This window comes from Tamandua tetradactyla, chromosome 19 (genome assembly GCF_023851605.1).
Source record: "Tamandua tetradactyla isolate mTamTet1 chromosome 19, mTamTet1.pri, whole genome shotgun sequence".
In the NCBI taxonomy this organism is placed as follows: Eukaryota; Metazoa; Chordata; class Mammalia; order Pilosa; family Myrmecophagidae; genus Tamandua; species Tamandua tetradactyla.
In genome coordinates, this window is record NC_135345.1 from 33459816 (window position 1) to 33484646 (window position 24831).

Below are 24831 nucleotides of genomic sequence, written 5' to 3' on the forward strand. Positions count from 1 at the left end.
GTGATGCTTATAGAGACTAAGTTTTGTATAAAATAACTTCTCCCCACCATTCCCTATCTGGCCAAAAAGAAGTTGGGGGAGGGAGTGCCACTAGGGAAACTCAGAGCAGAGGAGAGTAGGAATTACCAGAGTGGTTAGGGTATTTATTTCTTCAAGCCCCTCCTCTACATATTATAAATGACTTGGCTGTGCCCCTCCAGTGAAAATCACAGTTCCTGTCAGGCTGCTTCTGTTTTTTCTACATTTTATTTCCTAGTTATATTCTCGATCTTCCTATTTTTTGCATTGTATTAAGATTGTTATGTATTTGTGATTAGTAACATAGCTTACCGAGCATCCTGCTAAACTACTGATTTACCTTACAATCTGGCATTAATAAAAGAGATAGAATGAGAGATTACTGTTAATCACAAAGCTGAAAGAATATTGTAGCTTTTATAAACCCTATATATCTTTTAAATAAATGTCTAAGCAGAAAATGTCAGCATTTTCAAATGGTAAACTTAACACTGAATTCCTGATTTTTACTATCATTCTTTATTTTGCCAGAACTATACCACTGGGTTATTGTTCTTTGAACACTGCATAAAAAAATATTCTTAACATTTCATTAGAGATATTCATTTATTCAGCATATATTTACTAAGCAACCACTAAGTGCTAGGAGCTATGATAGATCCAAACTATATTTTCTTTACGTCTTCCTAGAGTGAATGTACAGTCAATGTTTTGAGATCATATTACCTCTGATATTACCAGTGACTACTTAATTTCTGCTTATAATCCAATTTTGTCAGAACTTTACATAGTTCAACATAAGCAGAATATCGAAGTTTATTTCCTTTGTTTCCTAACTGCAATAACAAATGCCACAAAATGGGTTGGCTAAAACAATGACAATTTATTAGCATATGGTTTTGAGGCTGGGAGAATTTCAAATTGAGGCATTAGCAAAGTGATGGGTTATCCTCAAAGACTGTGGCCTTTTGGAGCTGGCTGTTGACAATACTTGATTCTTGTTTTTTCTGTTGCATGTAATGCACATGACTATGACTTCTTTCTCTTCTGGATTCTGTTGACTTCTGGTTTCTGCTCCTCCGCGTGGATTTCTTTCTCTTTAATGAACCTCTTCTGATTATAAAGGACTCCAGAAATACAGATTAAGATCCAATCTTATTCAGTTGGGCCATACCATAATTTAAAATAACATTTTCAAAAGATTATATTTACAATATATTCACATACACACATACACACATGCACAAGAATGGATTGGGATTAAGAACATGTTTTTCTGGGGTACATGGTTCAACATATCATGAACATGTTGATTTAAAGAAACCATGTACATCAACTCAATGCAGAACAAATTAAAAATTTGGCCCACATGCAAAAGAGTTTCATCTCTTTGTCTAAAGAATAATCGGTACATGATCAGGGTTGCAAAGAAGCCTTTTCCTTTTTTTTTTTTTTTTTCCCCAGGATTGAGGCTATCAAAGATTCTGTAGGTGTGCACATTTTCATTTCTTGAAAGCAATTGCAAGAATCACCAGACTTTGTTTTCTCCTGTTTAGGAAGATTCTTCAGCTAATTTGAGCCAATTATAAGTACATGCAGACAACAAGCATTATGTTGTATTATTAACATATCAATGTGTAGCTTTCAGTCATAAGATAAAATTTTATAAACAGATACTAAGAAAAAAATAGAAAAGCAGTACCTATAATTAATGCTAAATTTAAAAAATATCACTCCCTTGTTATTATCTCAGAGTGTATTTCAGTGTGCAATTTGTAGAGTCATTCAGAATAGTCATTGTATAACTCACTGGCTATAGCTTATATGAAGGAAAAATATCTAGCAATTTTTCCTTTACAGATACCAGGTGGCAGCTATAATTCACAATACATCTCTTGACCTATCCTTTACTAATTAAATTATTTGGGTACTTCTAGGAAATCTTTGAAACACCATAGCATAAAATACATTATTACTGGAATCTCCTTTCTATGTGGTTATGGTCCTATTTGGATTACAAGAACAATATGAAAATGAGATTATTGAATTTTATTCAGAACCATTATATGACATATGACATGGCCAAGAGATCATGGTGCATTTCTGGGCCACCATAATAGACTTCCCAAATTTTTAACCACCTCTCTCTTAGCTGTCTTAAATACTTTCTTCAAACACATAACCAAACCCATACAGTTTAGAATTACCCAATCCAAAAAGAAATATCACAAGTAAAAGGAAAAGAGACATTTCTGATTAATGGAGTTCAGGCATATATTGAATAATTAGGCTTTAGGAAAATCAGATCTGCATCTTAGCTTGATAAACAACTTGAAGCAAGTAACAAGTTACCTTTATGCAGTATGACTTTTGCTGCTTTCAGCTTCAGCCTCCAAAGGGAGTTTTATATCAAAGCTGTCTCTGTCACTTCTTAAATGTTCTAAAAATGTCAGGTGCAGCCTGTCAGAAATGATTAGCACCATTTCCATTTTATGGGATATAAACTGTTCTCAAACTTGTTTAAACAAAATTGAAATAAATTCACAGATCATGAAAATTGGAAAATTAGGTGGGTCTAGGACATTTCAATCAAAATAGAATCTAGGGGTTAGATATCTCTGTCCACATATCTCCGTCTACTTCTTCCTTCCCCGTTGCTTTCCTAATGAGAAAGTTTGTTATGCATCAGACCAAAGATGGCTCCAAGTAGTTGTAGGTGCACATAATATTTGAAGGTAGTTATTTTAAGGAAAGTTGCAATTCTTTCCCAACTTTTACAGCAGCATTTCTGTAGAGAGCTCTGCTTTATTCGCCTAAGTCACACACTTAACATGAAACTCACAATGTGTTGAGGCATGCTCTAGTTGTTTGGCTTGACTGAATCAATTGCCCTCCTCTGAAACTTGTGGCATCCATCACACTAGGACTGTAAAGACATGGATAAGGAAGGGGAAGTTTACCAAAATTACAATGGGAAGTCCAAAAAATGTTAAAACATACATCCTTGTATAAGCAACTGGGGTAAAAAGCATCATTAATATTATGGCCACAATATGATATTATGGAAGCATTCATACCAGCCATGGGTGGGCGGTTTATAAAAGTTATGATGGGAAGAACAAAACACATCTCATTTACCTTACTTACATCATTAAATTCTAGACCCAGAAGATTATATAATAATATAGATGGTTGAGAGTCATGTTATCTTGTGGAAGAAGGAGGATTTGGGTATCAGATATGAATCCCATAGTTGTCTACTAGATCATAGCTTTTATCTTATGATATAGTGTATAATTTCGGTATACTAGTATGGGAGGAGAGATAAGTAATTTACATAAAAGCGTAAAGCATCCAGGAATATATAAAGCCAACCCTTCCGTTAACAAAGTTGTTCTCCAACCCCTGGTCCAGACCTCTTCTGGTTGGTGGAAAAACTATGTTGTGGCCTACTGCTTGCTCTTTAGTCCTCATAACTTCACGTTGTCATGGTTAGGTTCACGTGTCCACTTGTCCAAGTGGTGGCACCCGTTTGTCTGGTTGGACAAGTGCTGGTCTGTCTGTTGCAATGAGGACATTTCATAGAATTAAATCATGATCATGTCAGCTACATCCACACCTGATTACATTTGTAATCAGCCAAAGGGGAGTGTCCTCTGCAATGAGTAATTCTTAATCTGATCACTGGAAACCTTTTAAGGAGTATTCAGAAGAGACAGGCTCTTCCTGTCTCTGCTGGTGAGCCTCTCCTGTGGAGTTCATCCAGACCCTCCATCGGAATCGTTGGCTTTACAGCCTGCCCTACGGATTTTGGACTCTGCTTCCCATGGTCACATGAGACAATTTTATAAATTTTATATTTGCAAGTGTTCCTTGTTGATTCTGTTTCTCTAGAGAACTCTAGCTAATACACATATTTTCATCTTTGACTTATACCTTTCTAAATCAATATTCAAATCCCCCTTTTTTATAGATGAAATTATAAATTCTGTAACATACTCATACAAATGAAAAGAAAAACAGGAAATATTCATCAGATAATTTGAACCAATTATAAGATTGCTCATAATTCGTAATTTAGATTTTATGTAATTAACATTTTACTATCAATCTGTATGTAATTAAATAAAATTTTACAAATGGATACTAAAAAAATTTAGAACAATATTTCTCGTGCGTTTTCAGAAGAAAGGTAGAGTACATTCAATATCAGTTCTATATTAATCAAAATAATGGTCCAGAACAAATACTTTGTCAGCAGGCTAGTTGGTTTCAAACTCAGCATTTCCATTCCTCACTATATAACCCAGGGCATGTTATGTCATGTGTTTCTCCTCTATAAAATCCACCTTAGAAAAACAAGCTAGTTTATATGTTGCTGAGCAGACTTGGCACATGCACAGCACTTCCAATAATGAGTATCATATAGACATGATTAAATATCAACTGCTCAATTCAATAACAAGTTTGGAGATGTTATTTATCATGTCATCCTTTAATGTAACTGTTGAAAAAGAACAGTCCTGAGAGGATCTGCAATTAAGTTTTCAGACCTCAAATGGCCCGGTTTGAACTGTATTCACTGAATGAAGGGGCAATTTGATGTGATTTAAGAAGTTTATAAATACCCCAAAATTTCAAGACAGATTTTGCATATAAAAGTATATAAAAATATTTTCTGGAAAAGATCTGTACGCTAAGTGTTCCATAAAAAATGATCTGCTTTTTCATTTCACTTAATCACACAAATGGTTAAGATTAAGTTTCACAGTAAAAATCCTTAATGGTACTTGGAATAATATACTATAGCGTTTTGAGCAAAGGAGGTAGCCTTTTTGTTTTATTACAGAAGTGACAGATCTACAGACAAATCACGCAGAAGATACAGAGTTTCTATATATGCCGCTTCACATCTGTGGTTTCCCCTGTCATTAATACTATGTATTAGTGTGGTTGCTTTGCAGAAATTGATGAAATATTATTATCATACTTATAATATTGCATGTAGTTCATAGATTGCATTAGGCTCACTGTGTTCTGTTTGTTAATTTTAATTTTTATTCCGGTAACCTATATAAAACCTAAAATTTCCCATTTTAACTACATTTGAATATGTACTTCAGTAGTGTAATACATTGACAATTCTGTACTAGTATCACCCCCATCCATAACCAAGACATTTCCATCACCCCAAACATAAATTGTGTACCCATTAAGCCATCACTCTCCATTTGCTTCCCCAGCTCCAACCCCTGGCAAGCTGTATTCTAGATACTGACTCTATGGAAATGCATACTTTACATTTTTTACTTTTTTTTTTTTTGTCTAGCTTATGGCGTGCAATATGACATCTCCAAAAGTCATCCATTTTGTTGCATGTATCAGAACTCCGCCTCTTTTCATAACTGAGTAACACTATATATATATATATACCACGTTTTGTTTATCCATTCATTGGCTGATGGTCATGTTGCTTCTAACTTAGGGCAATTGTGAATCATGCCTCTTTGAACATCGGTGTGCAAATCTATGTGTCAGTTCTTGTTCTCAATTCTTTTGGGTATATACCTTGATGTGGGATTGCCACATCAAATAGTAATCCTATACTTGTTTTATTTTATTTTTTTTTTGAGAAATGGCCAAACTGTTTTCTACAGAGGTGGCATAATTTTCCATTCCACCAACAAAGAATGAGTATTCCTAGTTTTACACATTCTTGGCAGCATTTGTTATTTTGCATTTTATTTAAAATAGTAGCCATTTCAATGAATGTGAAATGGTATCTCTTTGGGCTTTTGACTTCTTATTCCCTTAGGACTAATGAGCATTTTTTTTTATGTCTTTATTGGCTATTTTTATATGTTCTTTAGAGAAATGGCTATTCAAGTTTTTGTTCATTTCTAAATTTGTTGTCTTTCTGCTGTTGAATTGTAAATTAACTTTATATATTCTTGATATTAAATCCTTATTGGCTGTGTGGATTCCAAATATTTTTTCCCGTTCTGTAGGTTGTCATTTTACTTTCATGATGAAATCCTTTTATGCACAAAAGTTTGTAATTTAGTTGAATATTTATATTTTCTTTTTTGTTGATTATGCTTTGTGTGTAAAGTCAAAGAAACAATTGCCTAACATGAAGTTTCGAAGATGCTTCCCTATGTTTTGTGCTAGGAATTGATAGATTTGTTCCCATACTTAGGTGTTTCATTGATTTAAAGATCATTTTTGTATATGATATGCAGTGGCGGTCCACCTTCACTCTTTTGCATAATATATCCAGTTTTACCAGCATCATTTGTTGAAGAGACAATTCTTTGCCCAATGAGTGGACTTGATGAACTTGTCAGATATTGCTTGGCCCAAAATATATGAGTTTATTTATGAACTCTCAATTCCATATCATGGGCTATATGACTGTCCTTGTGAAAGTACAATGCTGTTTTGATTACCATAACTTTCCAAAAGTGTGAGTCCTTCAACTTTGTCCTTCTGTACCAAAATAGTTTGGGCTCTTTGGGGATACTTATACTTCCATATAAATTTGATGATTAATGTTTCTATTTCCTTCTAAGAAAAGGCAGGGCTGCTGAAATTTTGTTTAGGATTGTATTGAATCTGTACATTGCTTTTAGCAGAACTGAACTCTTAACAATATATACTCTTCCAATCCATGAATACATAATAAATGACCTTTCATTTATTTGTCTTTTATTTATTTTATCAATATTTTTTACTTTTCTACATACATCTCCTTTACATCATTGGTTAAATATACCCCTAGCTATTTGATACCTCCTGTAGCTACTGCAAATGGAATTGTTTTCTTGATTTCCTCTTCAGATTGTTCACTATTAGTGTATAGAATCAGTAGAAAACACTATTAATTTTTGCATGTTGATCTTGTACCCTGCTACTTTGCTGAATAGGTTTTTTGGCTCTAGTACCCTTGTTTTAATTTTTCAAGATTTTCTATATATAGGAGCATATAATCTGCAAATAAGGAAAATTTTACTACTTCCTTTCCAGTTTAGATGCATTTATTTCTTTTTCTTGCCTAATTTCTAAGGCTAGAAGCTCCCAGTAGACTGGTAAATAAAGTGGTGACTGTGGGCATCCTTATATTGTTCCTGAACTTAGAGGGAATGCCTACAGTCTTTCACCATTAAATGTGATGTTAGCTGTGGGTTTTTCATGTATGCAATTTATCAGATTGAGAGGTTTCATTCTTTTCTTAATTTTCAAAGTTTTTTTATCAAGAAGCTCAACTAGATGTTGTCAAATGCCTTTTTTTGCATCAGTTGAGATGATCATGTGATTTTCTTCCTTCATTCTATTAATGTGGTATATTGCATTAATTGATTTTCTTATGTTGAACCACCCTTGGATTAATGGGTGTTTCAACTGGTAAATATTACTTAATCATGGTGTATAATTATTTTAATGTGCTGTTGCATTAGTTTCTTAATATTCTGTTTAGGATTTTAGCATCTATATTCATAAGAGTCATTGCTTTGGAATATCTTTTCCTATGAAATTTTTATCTGGTTGTGTTTTTAAAGTGATAATGACCTCATAATGAGTGAAGAGATATTCCTTTCCTCTTCAGTTTTTAGGAATAGCTTGAGCAGAATCGTTGCTATTTCTTCTTGGAATACTTGACAAAATTCAACTGTGAGGTCATCTGATTATTTGGGGGGAGTTTTTTGATGAATGGGTCAATCTCTTTATTTGTTATTGATCAGTTCATATCTTCTTTTTCTTCACAAGACAGTTAAGGTATTTTATTTCAAGGGCTTTCTCCATCTCATCTAGGTTATCTAATTTGTTGGTTTAGAGATCTTTATAGTATCTTCTTACAGTCATTTTTTATTTTGGTTGGGTCATCATAATATTTCCTTTCATTTCTAATTTTTTCCCTTACTCCACTCTCTTTTTTCTTTTTCAATTTAGCTAAAGGTTTGCCAAGATTGTTTACCTTTTGAAAGTATATACATTCAATTTTGTTGATCGTTTCTATGATTTCTTTTGTTTTTTGCATGGGCAGATACCAGGACTCGAGCCCAGGTTTCTGGCATGGCAGACAAGAACTGAGCCACCATGACCCACCCCCTTTCTATTAATTTTTATACCTTAATTCATTTATCACTCTAATCTCTGTTATTTCCTTCTTACTGCTTGTTTTGGGTTTAATTTTCTATTCTTTCACCAATACTCCAGTTATGAGGTTAGGTCTCACACCTAAGATCTTCCTTCCTCTGTAGTATAAGCATTTAGAGCTATAAATTTCCCTTTCAGTACTGTTTATGCTTCATCCCCTAGGATTCCTTTTTTGTGTTTTCATTTTCATTCACTTCAAGATATCTTAATTTTCTTTGTGCTTGCTCTTTTGAACATACGAGTATTTGAGTGTGTTGTTTAATTGTGACAGATTTGTGAATCTTTCAGTTGTCGCTGTTGTTAAATTCTAACTGCATTCCATTGTTGTCAGAGAAGATGAATTGTATAATTTCAGTATTTTTGAATATATTAAAATTTGTTTTGTGACCTTGACCTCTCTTGGATAATAAATCTATGCACTCCACAAGATTATATATTCTGCTGCATTGGGTTATCAGGTGAAATTGTTCCATCCATGTGTGTTAGGCCTAGTTGTTTTATAGTATCACTCATTTTCTATTTCCTTTTTGGTCTTCTGTCTAATTGTTCTATCTATCATTGAAAATGGTATATGGTATTCTTCTATTAATTTAGAACTACTTATTTCTGGGCCCAAACTATATACTGACTCACCTTAAATTCAAAAAAGTTTTGCTAATTTCTGCCTTGACTGGATAGTTTTATCCATTTACATTTAAAACATCTACTGGTAATGCAGTATCTACTGATAATTCTTATGTAACTTTGTCATTTGACCTTTGCAAGTCTTACTCTTTTTTGTCACTTAATTATTTCGTTAATGCATCCTTTATATTTATTACATTTTTTGTATTTGTACCGTTCTGGATCCCTTCTCATTTCGTTCACTTTATATATTCTCCTTACTTTCTTTTTGCTCCATGGAGCTTTAAATTTAGAATCTTTAATATGTAACAATCATATTTGCCTTAATACCAACTTATCTTCAATAGACTGCATATACACTGTTCTTATACCCCACCATCTCACCTTTTTCTTGTACTTTTTACAAGTTATATCTTGATACATTGTACATCCAAAACCATGGTTATCATTACTTTGGATGCATTTGAATTTTGAAACCTATAAGAAGTAGAGTTATATATATATAAAAAATTGCAGTAGTACTGATACTTATGATTACCCAATGGTTAATTTTACTGAGGTTCTTTACTTATTTTTGCTGCTTTGATCTATTGTCTGGTGTCCTTTCCTTTTAGCCTGAAGAACTTCAGCATGTAAGGTAGATCTGGTGCTGAAAAACTCCCTTGGATCTTTTTATAAAGTTGCAAATGTCATAATCTTTCCCTTGTTTTTGAAAGACAGTCTTGCTGGGTATAAAATCCTTCACTGAGAATTATTTTATTTCTGTACTTTTTTTTTTTCATGCTGCCTTCTTGCCTCCAGGGTTTCTGATGAAAAAATTGGCACTTAACTTTTTGAGAACCCCTTGTAGAGACATATTACTTTTCTCTCATAGTTTTCAGAACTCTCTCCTTGTCCTTGACATTTGACAGCTTGAGTAGTTCATGTCTGGACATGATTTACTTTGAATATAATCTGTCTAATGTGCATTGGATTTGTTGAATATGTATATTCTTGTCTTTTATTAAATTGGGGAAGTTTTCCACCATTACTTCTTCAACTATTCCTTCTTCTCCATTCTCTGTCTCTTCTTCTTCTGGGATTTCCACAATGCATATATTCATACACTCTCTTAAGCTCTCTTCCCTTTTTCATTGTTTTTAATCTTTCTGCATTTCAGCCTGAACCATTATAATTATCCTGTCTTTCAGTTCACTGATTCTTTCTTTTGTCAGCTAAAATTTGTTGTTGAACCATTGTAGGGACTTTTTCATTTCAGTTATTATGATCTTCAATTCCAGCATTTCTATTTGGTTCCTTTACAATTTTCTTTTTATTGAGTTTTTCATATTGTTCATTCATAATTTTCCTGATATCTTTGATTTATTTCTCTGTGTTTTCCTTTATCTCCTTGAGCATATTGAAGATAAATCTTTAAAAGTCTTTTATTCTAGATGTTGAAAATTTGGTTTCCCTCATTCATGGTTTTTAGATTTATAACTTATCCATTTAGATATGAAACCATTTCTTGTCTGTCTTATAATCTTTTGTAACACACTATATATTTAAATATTTTACAGTAATAACTCTGGGATTTACTCTTTGAATTTCTGTTCCTGAAGTTTGCATTCAGCCAGTGATAGAGATTTCCTTCAGTGCTAAGAGTTAACAAAACCAAACAGACCAAAAAAAAACACGTTTTACAGTCTTTGCAAAGTAAGCCAGTGTTGGTTGAGGCTCTCCTTTAGAGTCTACCCAACCATTAAAAATGATCAGAGACCAAAATAAATTTCAGAGCCTTCTGAATGTGCAGCATTTCCTGGACTTGTGCTCACTTGTATGAACAAAGGAATTTCCCCTTTTACAGGAATTTGATTGGCCTTTCAATTCCTTATAAAATAGATTTTTCCCTCCTCCAGGGTGCTCTGTTCTGTCTTAAGACAGGAAATCCTCTGTGGCAGCTTACTTTAACCTAATTATTTCTTACATTGTTTTATCTATCTGTAATCTTCTTCTGCCTAAAGGGCAAATCCTGGGTGGTTGGAGGAGCCCAAGTGGAGCTTACTGGTTCAGTCTTTCATGCTGCCCCCCGATAGTTTTGTATTGGTTCCCAGGTACCAGAGAATGCATATAGGGGTTACTATGCTTCCTTCCCACAATGGGAAATTAAGCTGTCTCCATACCCTGCTTCGGAAGGGCTGAGGGAGGTGCCATCTAAGGCACCACAAGCTTCTCTTACCATTTATAAAACTGTGTTTTCTTGAATTGACATTCATTTATTACAACCTTTTAACTCTTTTCTGTAGGCCTGAAGAAAATGGCTTTTCCAGTTTTTGCTAGTTGTTTAAAGATTCTGTAAAGAATTACTACCCTCTAGCATCTTTACTGACATCTTGGTTGACTGAATATGAGGTGGACTTTTATTAGAAATGTTCTTCTGGGTAAGCCTCATACTTTGTTGAACATTATTAAATAGAGGTAATTAAAATAATTTTTTGTGGGACTTCCGGAGAAGATGGCAGCTTAGTAAGATGTGCAGGTCTTAGTTCCTCCTCCAGAACAGCTACTAGGGGAGTAGAAACGATACAGAACAGCTCCCAGAGCCACGACAGAGAACAAGAAGACAGTGTACCCCATTCTGGAATGGCTGACTGGCTGAGAGAACCCGCTCCGGTGAGATCGCCGAGGGGTGCGGGATTCCAAGGGCCAGGGTGGCAAGCGGCCGGAGTCCCTCCCTTCCTCCTTCCCGGGCCATCTGGGAGAATTGGACAGGCAGTCCCCTCAAGCCGCGCTGGCTGGTGCCCCCCCCCCCCACGCACGGCCACCCCAGACCAACTGGGAGAATTGGATCGGAGATCCACAGGCCACGGAGAACGGTGACTGGGGTCCCTTCCAAACAGGTGGCTTCCCAGTCCGGCTGGGAACGGTGCACTCTCCCAGGCCGCAGCGGCTGGTGCCCTCCCGCCACGCTTGGCGCCCCGGGCCACATAGGAGATTCAGATGGGCACTCTCCTGGCCTGCGGCGGCCGGTGACCCTCCCTGCGTTCAGATCTCCAGGCTGGCTGGCACTGTTCCAAGCTGCTTTGGCTGGCGAACCTCCCCCACAGCGAGAGTTTTCCAAAGTTAAAGGACCCACAGCACCTTTTACTGGTGGGACCCGCAGACAAACGAGTGCCACGAGCACCACCTACTGGGCAGGATAAGAAAAACAGAACCCAGCGATTTCACAGAAAAAACCTTTCAACCTGTTGGGTCCAACACGCAGGGAAATCTGACTAAATGCCCAGACGCCAGCAGAAGATAATGGATCACGCTCAGAAAATTGAAAATATGGCCCAGTCAAAGGAACAAAGCAATAGTTCAAATGAGATACAGGAGCTGAGACAACTAATTCTGAATATACGAAAAGAAATGGAAAACCTCTTCAAAAAAGAAATCGATAAATTGAGGGAGGACATGAAGAAGACATGGGCTGAACAAAAAGAAGAAATAGAAAAACTGAAAAAACAAATCACAGAACTTATGGAAGTGAAGGATAAAGTAGAAAAGATGGAAAAAACAATGGATACCTACAATGATAGATTTAAAGAGAGAGAAGATAGAATTAGTGATTCGGAGGATGGAACATCTGAATTCCAAAAAGAAACAGAAACTATCGGGAAAAGAATGGAAAAATTTGAACAGGGTATCAGGGAACTCAAGGACAATATGAAGCACACAAATATACGTGTTGTGGGTGTCCCAGAAGGAGAAGAGAATGGAAAAGGAGGAGAAAAACTAATGGAAGAAATTATCACTGAAAATTTCCCAACTTTTATGAAAGACCTAAAATTATAGATCCAAGAAGTGCAGCACACCCCAAAGAGAATAGACCCAAATAGGCGTTCTCCAAGACACTTACTAGTTAGAATGTCAGAGGTCAAAGAGAAAGAGAGGATCTTGAAAGCAGCAAGAGAAAAACAATCCATCACATACAAGGGAAACCCAATAAGACCATGTGTAGATTTCTCAGCAGAAACCATGGAAGCTAGAAGACAGTGGGATGATATATTGAAACTACTAAAAGAGAAAAACTGCCAACCAAGACTTCTATATCCAGCAAAATTGTCCTTCAAAAATGAGGGAGAAATTAAAATATTTTCAGACAAAAAGTCACTGAGAGAATTTGTGACCAAGAGACCAGTTCTGCAAGAAATACTAAAGGGAGCACTAGAGTCAGATATGAAAAGACAGAAGAGAGAGGTATGAAGAAGAGTGTAGAAAGAAGGAAAATCAGATATGATGTACATAATACAAAAAACAAAATTTTAGAGGAAAATATTATCCAAACAGTAATAACTCTAAATGTTAATGGACTGAATTCCCTAATCAAAAGACATACACTGACAAAATGGATTAAAAAACAGGATCCTTCTATATGCTGTCTATAGGAAACACATCTTAGACACAAAGATAAACATAGGTTGAAAGTGAAAGGTTGGGAAAAGACATTTCATGCAAATAACAACCAGAAAAGAGCAGGAGTGGCTATACTAATATCCAACAAATTAGACTTCAAATGTAAAACAGTTAAAAGAGACAAAGAAGGACACTATATACTAATAAAAGGAACAATTAAACAAGAAGACATAACAATCATAAATATTTATGCACCGAACCGGAATGCCCCTAAATACGTGAGGCATACACTGCAAACACTGAAAAGGGAAATAGACACATATACCATAATAGTTGGAGACTTCAATTCACCACTCTCATCAATGGACAGAACATCTAGACAGAGGATCAATAAAGAGATAGAGAATCTGAATATTACTATAAATGAGCTAGACTTAACAGACATTTATAGGACATTACATCGTACAACAGCAGGATACACCTTTTTCTCAAGTGCTCATGGATCATTCTAAAGATAGACCATATGCTGGGTCACTAAGCAAGTCTTAACAAATTTAAAAATATTGAAATCATACACAACACTTTCTCGGATCATAAAGGAATGAAGTTGGAAATCAATAATAGGCGGAGTGCCAGAAAATTCACAAATACGTGGAGGCTCAAAAACACACTCTTAAACAACGAGTGGGTCAAAGAAGAAATTGCCAGAGAAGTTAGTAAATACCTTGAGGCAAATGAAAACGAAAACACAACATATCAAAACTTATGAGACGCAGCAGAGGCATTGCTAAGAGGGAAATTTATTGCTCTAAATGCCTATATCAGAAAAGAAGAAAAGGCAAAAATTCAGGAATTAACTGTCCACGTGGAAGAACTGGAGAAAGAACAGCAAACTAATCCCAAAGCAAGCAAAAGGAAAGAAATAACAAAGATTAGAGCAGAAATAAATGAAATTGAAAACATGAAAACAAAAGAGAAAATCAATAAGACCAGAAGTTGGTTCTATGAGAAAATCAATAAGATTGATGGGCCCTTAGCAAGATTGACAAAAATTAGAAGAGAGAGGATGCAAATAAATAAGATCAGAAATGGAAAAGGAGACATAACTACTGAACTCACAGAAATAAAGGAGGTAATAACAGGATACTATGAACAACTTTACGCTAATAAATACAACAATTTAGATGAAATGGACGGGTTCCTGGAAAGACATGAACAACCAACTTTGACTCAAAAAGAAATAGATGACTTCAACAAACCAATCACAAGTAAAGAAATTGAATTAGTCATTCAAAAGCTTCCTAAAAAGAAAAGTCCAGGACCAGGCGGCTTCACATGTGAATTCTATCAAACATTCCAGAAAGAATCAGTATCAACTCTCCTCAAACTCTTCAAAAAAATCGTAGTGGAGGGAAAACTACCTAATTCCTTCTATGAAGCCAACATCACCCTCATACCAAAACCAGGCAAAGATATTACAAAAAAAGAAAACTATAGACCAGTCTCTCTAATGAATATAGATGCAAAAATCCTCAATAAAATTCTAGCAAATCGTATCCAACAACACATTAAAAGAATTATACATCATGGCCAAGTAGGATTCATCCCAGGTATGCAAGGATGGTTCAATATAAGAAAATCAATTAATGTAATACACCATATCAACAAATCAAAGCAGAAAAATCACATGATCATCTCAATTGATGCAGAGAAGGTATTTGACAAGAGTCAACATCCTTTCCTGTTGAAAATACTTCAAAAGATAGGAATACAAGGTAACTTCCTTAAAATGATAGAGGGAATATATGAAAAACCCACAGCTAATATCATCCTCAATGGGGAAAAATTGAAAACTTTCCCCCTAAGATCAGGAACAAGGACATCCTGTTATGGATGTCCATTATTACCACTATTATTCAACATTGTTTTGGAGGTTCTAGCCAGAGCAATTAGACAAGAAAAAGAAATACAAGGCATCAAAATTGGAAAGGAAGAAGTAAAAATATCACTGTTTGCAGACGATATGATACTATACGTCGAAAACCTGGAAAAATCCACAACAAAACTACTAGAGCTAATAAATGAGTACAGCAAAGTAGCAGGTTACAAGATCAATATTCAAAAATCTGTAGCATTTCTATACACTAGCAATGAACAAGCGGAGCAGGAAATCAAGAAACAAATCCCATTTACAATTGCAACTAAAAGAATAAAATACTTAGGGATAAATTTAACTAAAGAGACAAAAAGCCTATATAAAGAAAACTACAAAAAACTGTTAAAAGAAATCACAGAAGACCTAAATAGATGGAAGGGCATAACGTGTTCATGGATTGGAAGACTAAATATAGTTGAGATGTCAATCCTACCTAAATTGATTTACAGATTCAATGCAATACCAATCAAAATCCCAACAACTTATTTTTCAGAAATAGAAAAACCAATAAGCAAATTTATCTGGAAGGGCAGGGTGCCCCGAATTGCTAAAAGCATCTTGAGGAAAAAAAACGAAGCTGGAGGTCTCGCGCTGCCTGACTTTAAGGCATATTATGAAGCCACAGTGGTCAAAACAGCATGGTATTGGTATAAAGATAGATATATCGACCAATGGAATTGAATAGAGTGCTCAGATGTAGACCCTCTCATCTATGGACATTTGATCTTTGATAAGGCAGTCAAGCCAACTCACCTGGGACAGAACAGTCTCTTCAATAAATGGTGCCTAGAGAACTGGATATCCATATGCAAAAGAATGAAAGAAGACCCGTATCTCACACCCTATACAAAAGTTAACTCAAAATGGATCAAAGATCTAAACATTAGGTCTAAGACCATAAAACAGTTAGAGGAAAATGTAGGGAGATATCTTATGAAACTTACAATTGGAGATGGTTTTATGGACCGTAAACCTAAAGCAAGAGCACTGAAGAAGGAAATAAATAAATGGGAGCTCCTCAAAATTAAACACTTTTGTACATCAAAGAACTTCATCAAGAAAGTAGAAAGGCAGCCTATACAATGGGAGACAATATTCGGAAATGACATATCAGATAAATGTCTAGTATCCAGAATTTATAAAGAGATTGTCCAACTCAACAACAAAAAGACAGCCAACCCAATTACAAAATGGGAAAGAGACTTGAATAGACACCTCTCAGAGGAGGAAATACAAATGGCCAAAAGGCACATGAAGAGATGCTCAATGTCCCTGGCCATTAGAGAAATGCAAATCAAAACCACAATGAGATATCATCTCACACCCACCAGAATGGCCATTATCAACAAAACAGAAAATGACAAGTGCTGGGGAGGATGCGGAGAAAGAGGCACACTTATCCACTGTTGGTGGGAATGTCAAATGGTGCAACCACTGTGGAAGGCAGTTTGGCGGTTCCTCAAAAAGCTGAATATAGAGTTTCTGGGTATCTACTCAAAGGACTTAAGGGCAAAGACACAAACGGACATTTGCACACCAATGTTTATAGCAGCGTTATTTACAATTGCAAAGAGATGGAAACAGCCAAAATGTCCATCAACAGACGAGTGGCTAAACAAACTGTGGTATATACATACGATGGAATATTATGCAGCTTTAAGACAGGATAAATTTATGAAGCATGTAATAACATGGATGGACCTAGAGAACATTATGCTGAGTGAGTCTAGCCAAAAACTAAAGGACAAATACTGTATGGTCCCACTGATGTGAACTGACATTCGAGAATAAACTTGGAATATGTAATTGGTAACAGAGTCCAGCAGAAGTTAGAAACAGGGTAAGATAATGGGTAATTGGAGCTGAATGAATACAGACTGTGCAACAGGACTAGATACAAAAACTCAAAAATGGACAGCACAATAATACCTAATTGTAAAGTAATCATGTTAAAACACTGAATGAAGCTGCATCTGAGCTATAGTTTTTTTTTTGTCTGTCTGTTTGTTTGTTTGTCTTTTTTTTTCTCTTTTTCCTTTTCTTTTTTTTTACTATTGTTATTATTTTTATTTTTTCTCTATATTAACATTCTATATCTTTTTCTGTTATTTTGCTAGTTCTTTTCCTAAATCGATGCAAATGTACTAAGAAATGATGATCATGCATCTATGTGATGATGTTAAGAATTACTGATTGCATATGTAGAATGGAACAATTTCTAAATGTTGGATTAATTTCTTTTTTTTCTTTAATTAATAAAAATAAAAAATAAAAAAATAATTTTTTGTATGTGTGAGAATTGAAATTATTGCATGTCACTAAATTGTGTTGTTAAACATAAGCAGTTCTCAAAATATTATATCTATATTTGTTAATAAGCATTAGGGAAATATTGTTAATGAAAAAAATTTATTGCATGTTACAAAAAATACATAGTAAACCTTCTTTCCTAAAGAAAATTATACATTTTCAAGCATACTTTTGAATAGTCAGGCCAGTAAACTTCTGCTTGCCATCAAATACTTGGCTCAAGATAAATTTTTTGACTAAGGTGGCTTATCTTTTTAAATTTTGCTTTGTGATCTTAATATGTTGATTTCATGATGGGATAGAGGGTAAAAAAGAGCAAACTGTCACACTTAATTAAAGTTTATGCTTTTAAAATTCTAATCCAATATGTGGACTGTGGATTTTATTTTACTCTATATTTGAATGTCAAACTGATAAAATAAAAATAAATGAACTTATTTCACATACAGTGTACATAGACTGATTTCACTACTTGAACATTGGTTGACATGAAAAATTCTATTTGTTAAGCATCTCAAACACAGAGTAATCCGGTGGTTGCACTTTCATGTTGAGTGTGTTTTCTCTTTAAAATGCCATTCACTGCAATTACATGTTTCAGTTTGTTTGTTCTGTTTTTATGTTATGACCCCTGATGACATTTTGTGGGACTGACTATTTATAAAACTTCTGGAAGGCTTCATTTCTAACATTAAAAAATATTTCGAGCATCAAGGTGGGTGGCAGTTTAACTTCACCATCATGTGCAGAGATTGACCTATGCCAAGTGAAATATGAGAGATTAGGAAGGTATTTACAGTGCAGAATGAGGACTAATGGTGGTATATGTGAGAATGCAGAAGACATTGGCTGAAGCATTGGTCATTTCTTTGAGCATTGTCAATAATCTAAGGGGAAATTGTAACGAGTAAAGACTGGAATAAGAGCCATAAGTGAATCAAAGAAATTCAGGGTGGTCAATAATGCCAAGGAGGAATGTGAGAAATCAGTAATACATAGGGAATGAGATGTCTTCCAGTAGAAAGCTGAGAAACAAATAAGGCACCCTCTAATTCTAGAACTGATTTCTTCAAGAATTTTCTGAGTAGAGATACCATTTAGTGTGTCATATTGTACTTTTATTTAAGTGTTTTCTTTGTTACCTGCTTTACATTTTATTGATATTTCGTTTCTTTTAAAATTCAAATATATGATTGAAAATCTAAATATTTCTGTGTCATGATCTATATAAATCATATGGGTTGACAACCCTTCTCTTAACCTGCCAAAATGTCCCTATATTAATCATGACACTCAGATTACTTCACATACCCTTCCAGCTACCTCATATCCTACCAGCTTTCAACTCATTCACTCTTTTTATGCTGCAATGGATGTTTGCTGCTCTTATAACGTTCCAAAACCTTGAGTGTTTAAGATTTAAGGTTTTGTTTAAGATTTTTGCATCTGCTCCTCCTTTTGTATAAAGCACAATCCCCACACCATTACATGATCTTGGTTCAAATGTCACCATCTCAAGGATGATTGATTTTATGATGCTGTCTAAACACAATCATCACTATCTCAGCCCAATCACAATTTAACCATTAACCACATTTTATTTTACTTCAAACCACATCTCTACACAAATTTACTATAGAATTTAGAAATATTCTAAAACATGTATTCTTACACTTGCTATCTCATGTCTCCATCTTCCACTTAAATGCATGTTCCATGAGTTCCAGGATATTGTTTGATTCACTTCTGCATTTCCAATGCCTAAGGCAATGCCTGATAAATAATAGTCAATCAATACATATTTGTTGAATGATAAACATCAATTTTGTTTTGAAATATTATTTAGCAATAGATAGTAATTTTCTCTGTAACTTGCCAGTCATTTTTAGAATTTTAGATTTTACGGACTTGAAAATTTTCAAAAGATATATTTTTGAAAGTCTTAGTAGTACCAGGTCTATGTCAACAAACAAATTATTTTCGCATTCTGTTGTTAACACTATATGCTTGCTTTCAAACAAACAAACAAACAAAAAAACACTATCTCTCATCACTATAATAATAATAAAGTAATAAAAGGAAGAGTGAATACTAAAATTTGAATGCAGTATAGTACCAAAGTAAAGAATGGAAGTACATAATCTCTCACAGATATAGTTTGTCTTTAGTGGTGAAATGTTCAGCTTGTCATAGTTGGGAAACACTTCTCAGAACATATTGAAATGGGCTTCCTTTCCTATGATTAGTCTATATAGCCCTATCTATGTGTTATTCTTTATCATTTTAAAATACATTTTTTTATGATTTACTTTAGCATCCTCAATTTTTTTTTTCAAATCTCTTACACTTTAGACTTGGTTAATAATCAGTAAGGATCTCAATTTATTGAGACAGTTTTGCTAATCTACCTATAGCAAGTTTTCCCTGACTTTCTTTCCTTTATATACATTTTTAACTAGATTCACTAGATATTATTTTCACGTTCAGATGTCAATACCATGTGCTTGGCTTCAAACTCCCATTATTACTATTGTCATCATTCTATAAAATTATAATCACACAAAGCCACACAAGTAAAGCCTTCATTTTAAAAATTGTCACCAAACTTTAATAGGATGCCCACAAGCCTGTGCATAATCTCATCAGAAATGAATTTTTGGGTTTTCTTCAAGCTAGTCTTTTACCAAAACCAGAGCCACCAAAATAAATTATGGTTCTTAACCCTTTCTCTGATTTATAAAGCAAGTAAACTGTCACTGAAGAAAACATGTTATGGTTCTGAGTACTTTATACATACTAAGGAAAAAGGATATTCTCAAAAGATTTCAATTTTATTGGTCTCTTCATGCAGAAAGCACTGATCATGAACAAGTATTCCTTTTCTGATATCCTGCAGAAAGAGACCTGTATCTTCAAAGTGTCCTTCAATAAACTTACCTATATTCAGTTTTATTATTCAATTTATCAGTAATTCAATGATATAATTGTTTAAAAGAATACCATCCTTTGACAGTTAAGATATAACAGATGGGGAAAAAAAGAAGAGATTTAACAGAGAAGTATGTTACATAGTGCCAGAAAAACTACTAGAAGCATAAATAGTAAAATAAATGGTCTTACAATATTGCTTGAGTTCATCAACGAAACTTTGTTTTAGCTGAATGAAAGCTTCTATGTAAGTAGACTTTGGCTATATACCATAATATTTTTTTAAATTTGTGTTATTTACCATGATTCATGGTAATGAATCATGATTCATGAATGATTCTAAGACTGAAGACAAATAATGATGTTTTTAAACAGTACTTGAAATGATTCTGATATATATCCAGATTTGGGAACCAGAAATAAAACTCATGAGAAAATTATTTCATTTACCCAATTATCTTTACCCTGTATAAGACTTTTCTGAAAAATAGAGATATTCATAAAGCCCTGATAGAAATTCTCAATAGCAGGGAGGGCAGTGGCAATAACCATGAAATGAATGATGTCAGAAATCAAGTTTCATCATAAATTTCCAGGAATTGATTGAATTGAGTTGCTTTCTTTTGCTACAGTAGTTCCAATGTCCATTACAAAGGTAAAATGTTTTAATCCTTTAACACATATCATAAGCCTGTAGGATTATGGGTGATAAGGTCAATGCTTCCATTACACATGTGTAAGAGTAATTCACAAATATCAGCTATCATTTCTTCAGAATCTGTCAAAGGTTTAAGGAGTCAGAAACATAGTAATGAGATCTGAAATTCCAAGGGCCAATTATGCTAAAGAGTAGTTGTCGGGGGTGGGGGGGGAATGTAGGCATATATTACATCTTTACAAATAGAAATATAAATGACATGACAATTGATAATACCTTCACAGGTATACTTTCAAATCACAAATTATCTACTCTGTTAGAGAAAAGAAGTTGGCAGAGAAAATTTAAAATAATGAATAATAAAATCTCTTTCAAAATCAACTTTACTTTGAAGTTCCATTTTACAACATATTTTAGGCAAAAGTTGAGCTGAATTACCTCATATTTTGTATGAAAATAACACTATATATTAGTAACTTAATAAAATTAGAATAAAAAAATAAGTGCATCAAATATGTTTAATGATGAAAGCATGGGGGATGCTAGAAGCATACTGGATGATTGAGATTATTAGCCTGGAACTCAAATTATTCCAAAAATGATCATAATTAGAGCAGTTTAGAGGTGCAACATCTCTTGGGATATGTTGGAAAAATGTTAATGAGAAGTGGTATGAAAAAATAAATCTTAACTATGATTCAGTTATCAATGTTTGGAAACTCAATTATCTATTAGTTGTCAAGTGATTATTCTTCTCCAGACTATAAGCTTGGTAACAACCATTTTTCTATATGGTGCAAAAGTAACTAGACTGAATAATATAAAGGGAATTAAGCTAATTTTAGAATTAAGAATGATTTTCATGTAATAGACTACCATTAGTGTTAGACAGTATATCCATTTTCCTGATTTATTAAAATATATTGGTGCAGAGACTTCACAATTTCCTCTCAGTATTATGACTCTATCAAAGCATTTAATGCTATTACTGGACTGCTTTATGCCTTTACTCCCTCAGTTTCTCTTACTTTACTATTGGCCTATTGCCTATAATCTCATCAAAGATTTAAAAGGTCATAATTATAATATAGCATTTTTATTGTTGCTGCTCTCATTTCTTATGGCTGTATATGATTAAGAAGAACGAGCAAGGAGTAAAAATGAGAACAAATGTAGATCTGACTTGGTTTTGCTAGCAATAGTAATATAGCTCATATCTATTGAGCTCTGGTGTATAAGATGCTTGTTATTTTAGACGAGCATATCATTTTATCTTCAGAATAATTTTGCGTGGTGAATAATGCAATTATTGCCATCCAAAGATGAGGAAACTTAGGCACAGAAAAGTACATTTCTACAACGCTCCCTGGCAATTTTTATGATCAGCAAACTTTGAGAAACCATCATCTGGATTTTTTTTCCTCCATTAATATTTAAATTGAACATTTTTTCCCTGCACTATTGCTCTCAAGTTATCAGAAAAGAAAGATCCAAACATTAGGCAGTGCCAAACTCTCACTAAAGAAATATATTTTATTTGAAATAGATTGAGGATATTGTCAAGACTAAGGGAGCTCTTAAGAGCAATGGAGGAAAAAAAAAAAACAGAGATGTTAGTAATAGGTAATTAATAAAAGGCCATAATATGAGAGAAATAAAGCTAAACTATAGGCCAGCTAGTTTACTAGCTAAAACAAAGGAAAGACATAGCTAAAAATGCAGTCTTGAGGGTTCCAAACAAAGCTCAAATGTTCATCCAGCAACTATCCCTTACTAATGGCCCTAAATTTAATTGTATTAAATTGCGGGGCAATTTATGCCCCCCAGGAAATTTTCAAAATTAGAGCAATAATCCAGCAACTAATGGAGAATATCCTGGGTAGGATATCAAAAGAGGCTGACAGTTTAAGAGTAATTATAAGAGGAAAAGCCAGTCTAACAGACTCAAGCAATAATCACTGTCATCTCAGGGGGTCTGTGTGTATGCCCAAGGCTGCACCAGATGAGAAGCAACATCACAGTATCAACACTGTGGAAAAAGTAAACTTCACTAAATAGTTTAGTGAGGTCATTAAACAAATAAACAAGAAAGCAAAAATAAGACCTTGAGGTGATCAGTATCCAACATTGCTAAAATATATCTAAAATGACCAGTTTTCAACAAGGACCACAACAAAACTGTGATGTGGGAAGCAGCAGGCAAGTATGAACCATACATGAAAGAAAAAAAAAAAAAAAACAAGAAAAATCACATCTTCATCTTAATAGCTGCAATAAAAGCATTTGGCATATCCAAAATCCTTTCATGATAAAAACACTCAACAAACTAGCAATAGAAGGGAACTGCCTAAACGTGATAAAGTACATCTAAGCAAAACCAACATGCAACACATACTTAATGGTGAAAGAGTGAATATTTTCCCCTATTATAGAGATAAGAAATAAGAGAAGAATTCTACTCTAGCCACTTCTATTTAATTTTAATGCAGATACTAGGTGGAAGAATGAGGCAAGAAAATAAAAGAAAAGGCATCCACGATGGAGAGGAAGATATAAAGTTACCTTTGTTTTCAAATAAATGATTTGTTATTTAGAAAATATGAAAGACTCCACTTAAAACCATGAGAACTAATTGGTTTAGGATGTTTGCAGAGTACAAAAGCGATGCACAAATTTCAATTGTATTTTCACGATACTAATGAAAATCCCAAAATTTAAAGACAATAATTCCATTTCCGAACAATGAAATATTTAGGAATAAATATTTAAAAATAAGTGCTACACTAATACTCTGAAAACTATTAAAAGTTTTAATGGTTTGGCAAGAAATTTTTAAAAAATCCTAAATAAATTGATACACATCTCCATATGCCTAGACAAGAAAACACTGTGAAGAAGGCATTATTTCCCCATATGGTTCTATAGATTCAATCCAATCCCTATCAAAATTCCAGATGGTTTATTTACAAAAATTGACAAACCAATTCTAAAATTAATATGGCTATTAAAGATTTTTCAATTAATCAAAACAATTTTGTAAAAGAAGAGCAAATTTCAGGACTTAAGCATCTTAATTCCAAATGTTATTACCAAGGTACAAAAAAAGACAGTGTGGCATTAGCATAAAGATAGTCCTAGAGATCAAGAAAAAGAGCCAAGAATCCAAAAAATAACCCTTGTATATATAGTCAATTTTTAAAGCAGTTTTATTGAGATATATTCACATACTCTGCAATCCATCCAACTGTACTATCAATGGCTTTTAATATAATCACAGAGTTGGCCACTCATCACCACAATCAATTTTAGAACACTTCTATTACTCTGAAAATAAAGCCCCATATCTCTTAGCGCTCAATCCCTCTATCCTTTCCCAGCCCAATAGCCACTGAAGTAATTTTGTCTCTATAGGTTTATTTATATTCACACTTTATACAAATGGAATCATACCACATGCAGTACTTTGTGTCTTGTTTCTTTCACTTAGCATAATGGATTTATTTAATTATTGTTTTTCTTAATTAAAGAATTTGTAGGTCTACATAAAAGTCTTATAAAAATATAGCATTCCCATATGGCCCCCTATTGTTGATACTTGGCAGTGCTGTGGTGCCTTTGTTACAATTGATGAAAGAATATTAAATGCTATTAACTATAGTCCGCAGTTTACATTAGGGCTATTTTTTCCATATAAACACCCTATTATTAACCCCTTTTTACATTTACTCTAATTCATGAAAGACATTCTGATATTTGTACTATTAACCATGGCCATTGTCTACAACAGAATTCACTGTGCTATACAGTCTCATGTTTTATTCTC

At 34.0% G+C, this 24831-nt stretch overlaps 1 long non-coding RNA gene across 1 annotated transcript in view; it reads right to left on the reverse strand.

The window, feature by feature from the left end:
* Positions 1-893: 893 nt before the first annotated feature.
* The window catches only part of LOC143663555 (uncharacterized), a 46135-nt gene continuing 22197 nt past the window's right edge, over positions 894-24831 (reverse strand). The window contains exons 2-3 of the long non-coding RNA XR_013166038.1: positions 2861-2944; positions 894-1145 (exon numbers count right to left, since the gene is read on the reverse strand). This is a non-coding gene — a long non-coding RNA (uncharacterized LOC143663555). The remainder of the gene's footprint in view (positions 1146-2860; positions 2945-24831) is intronic.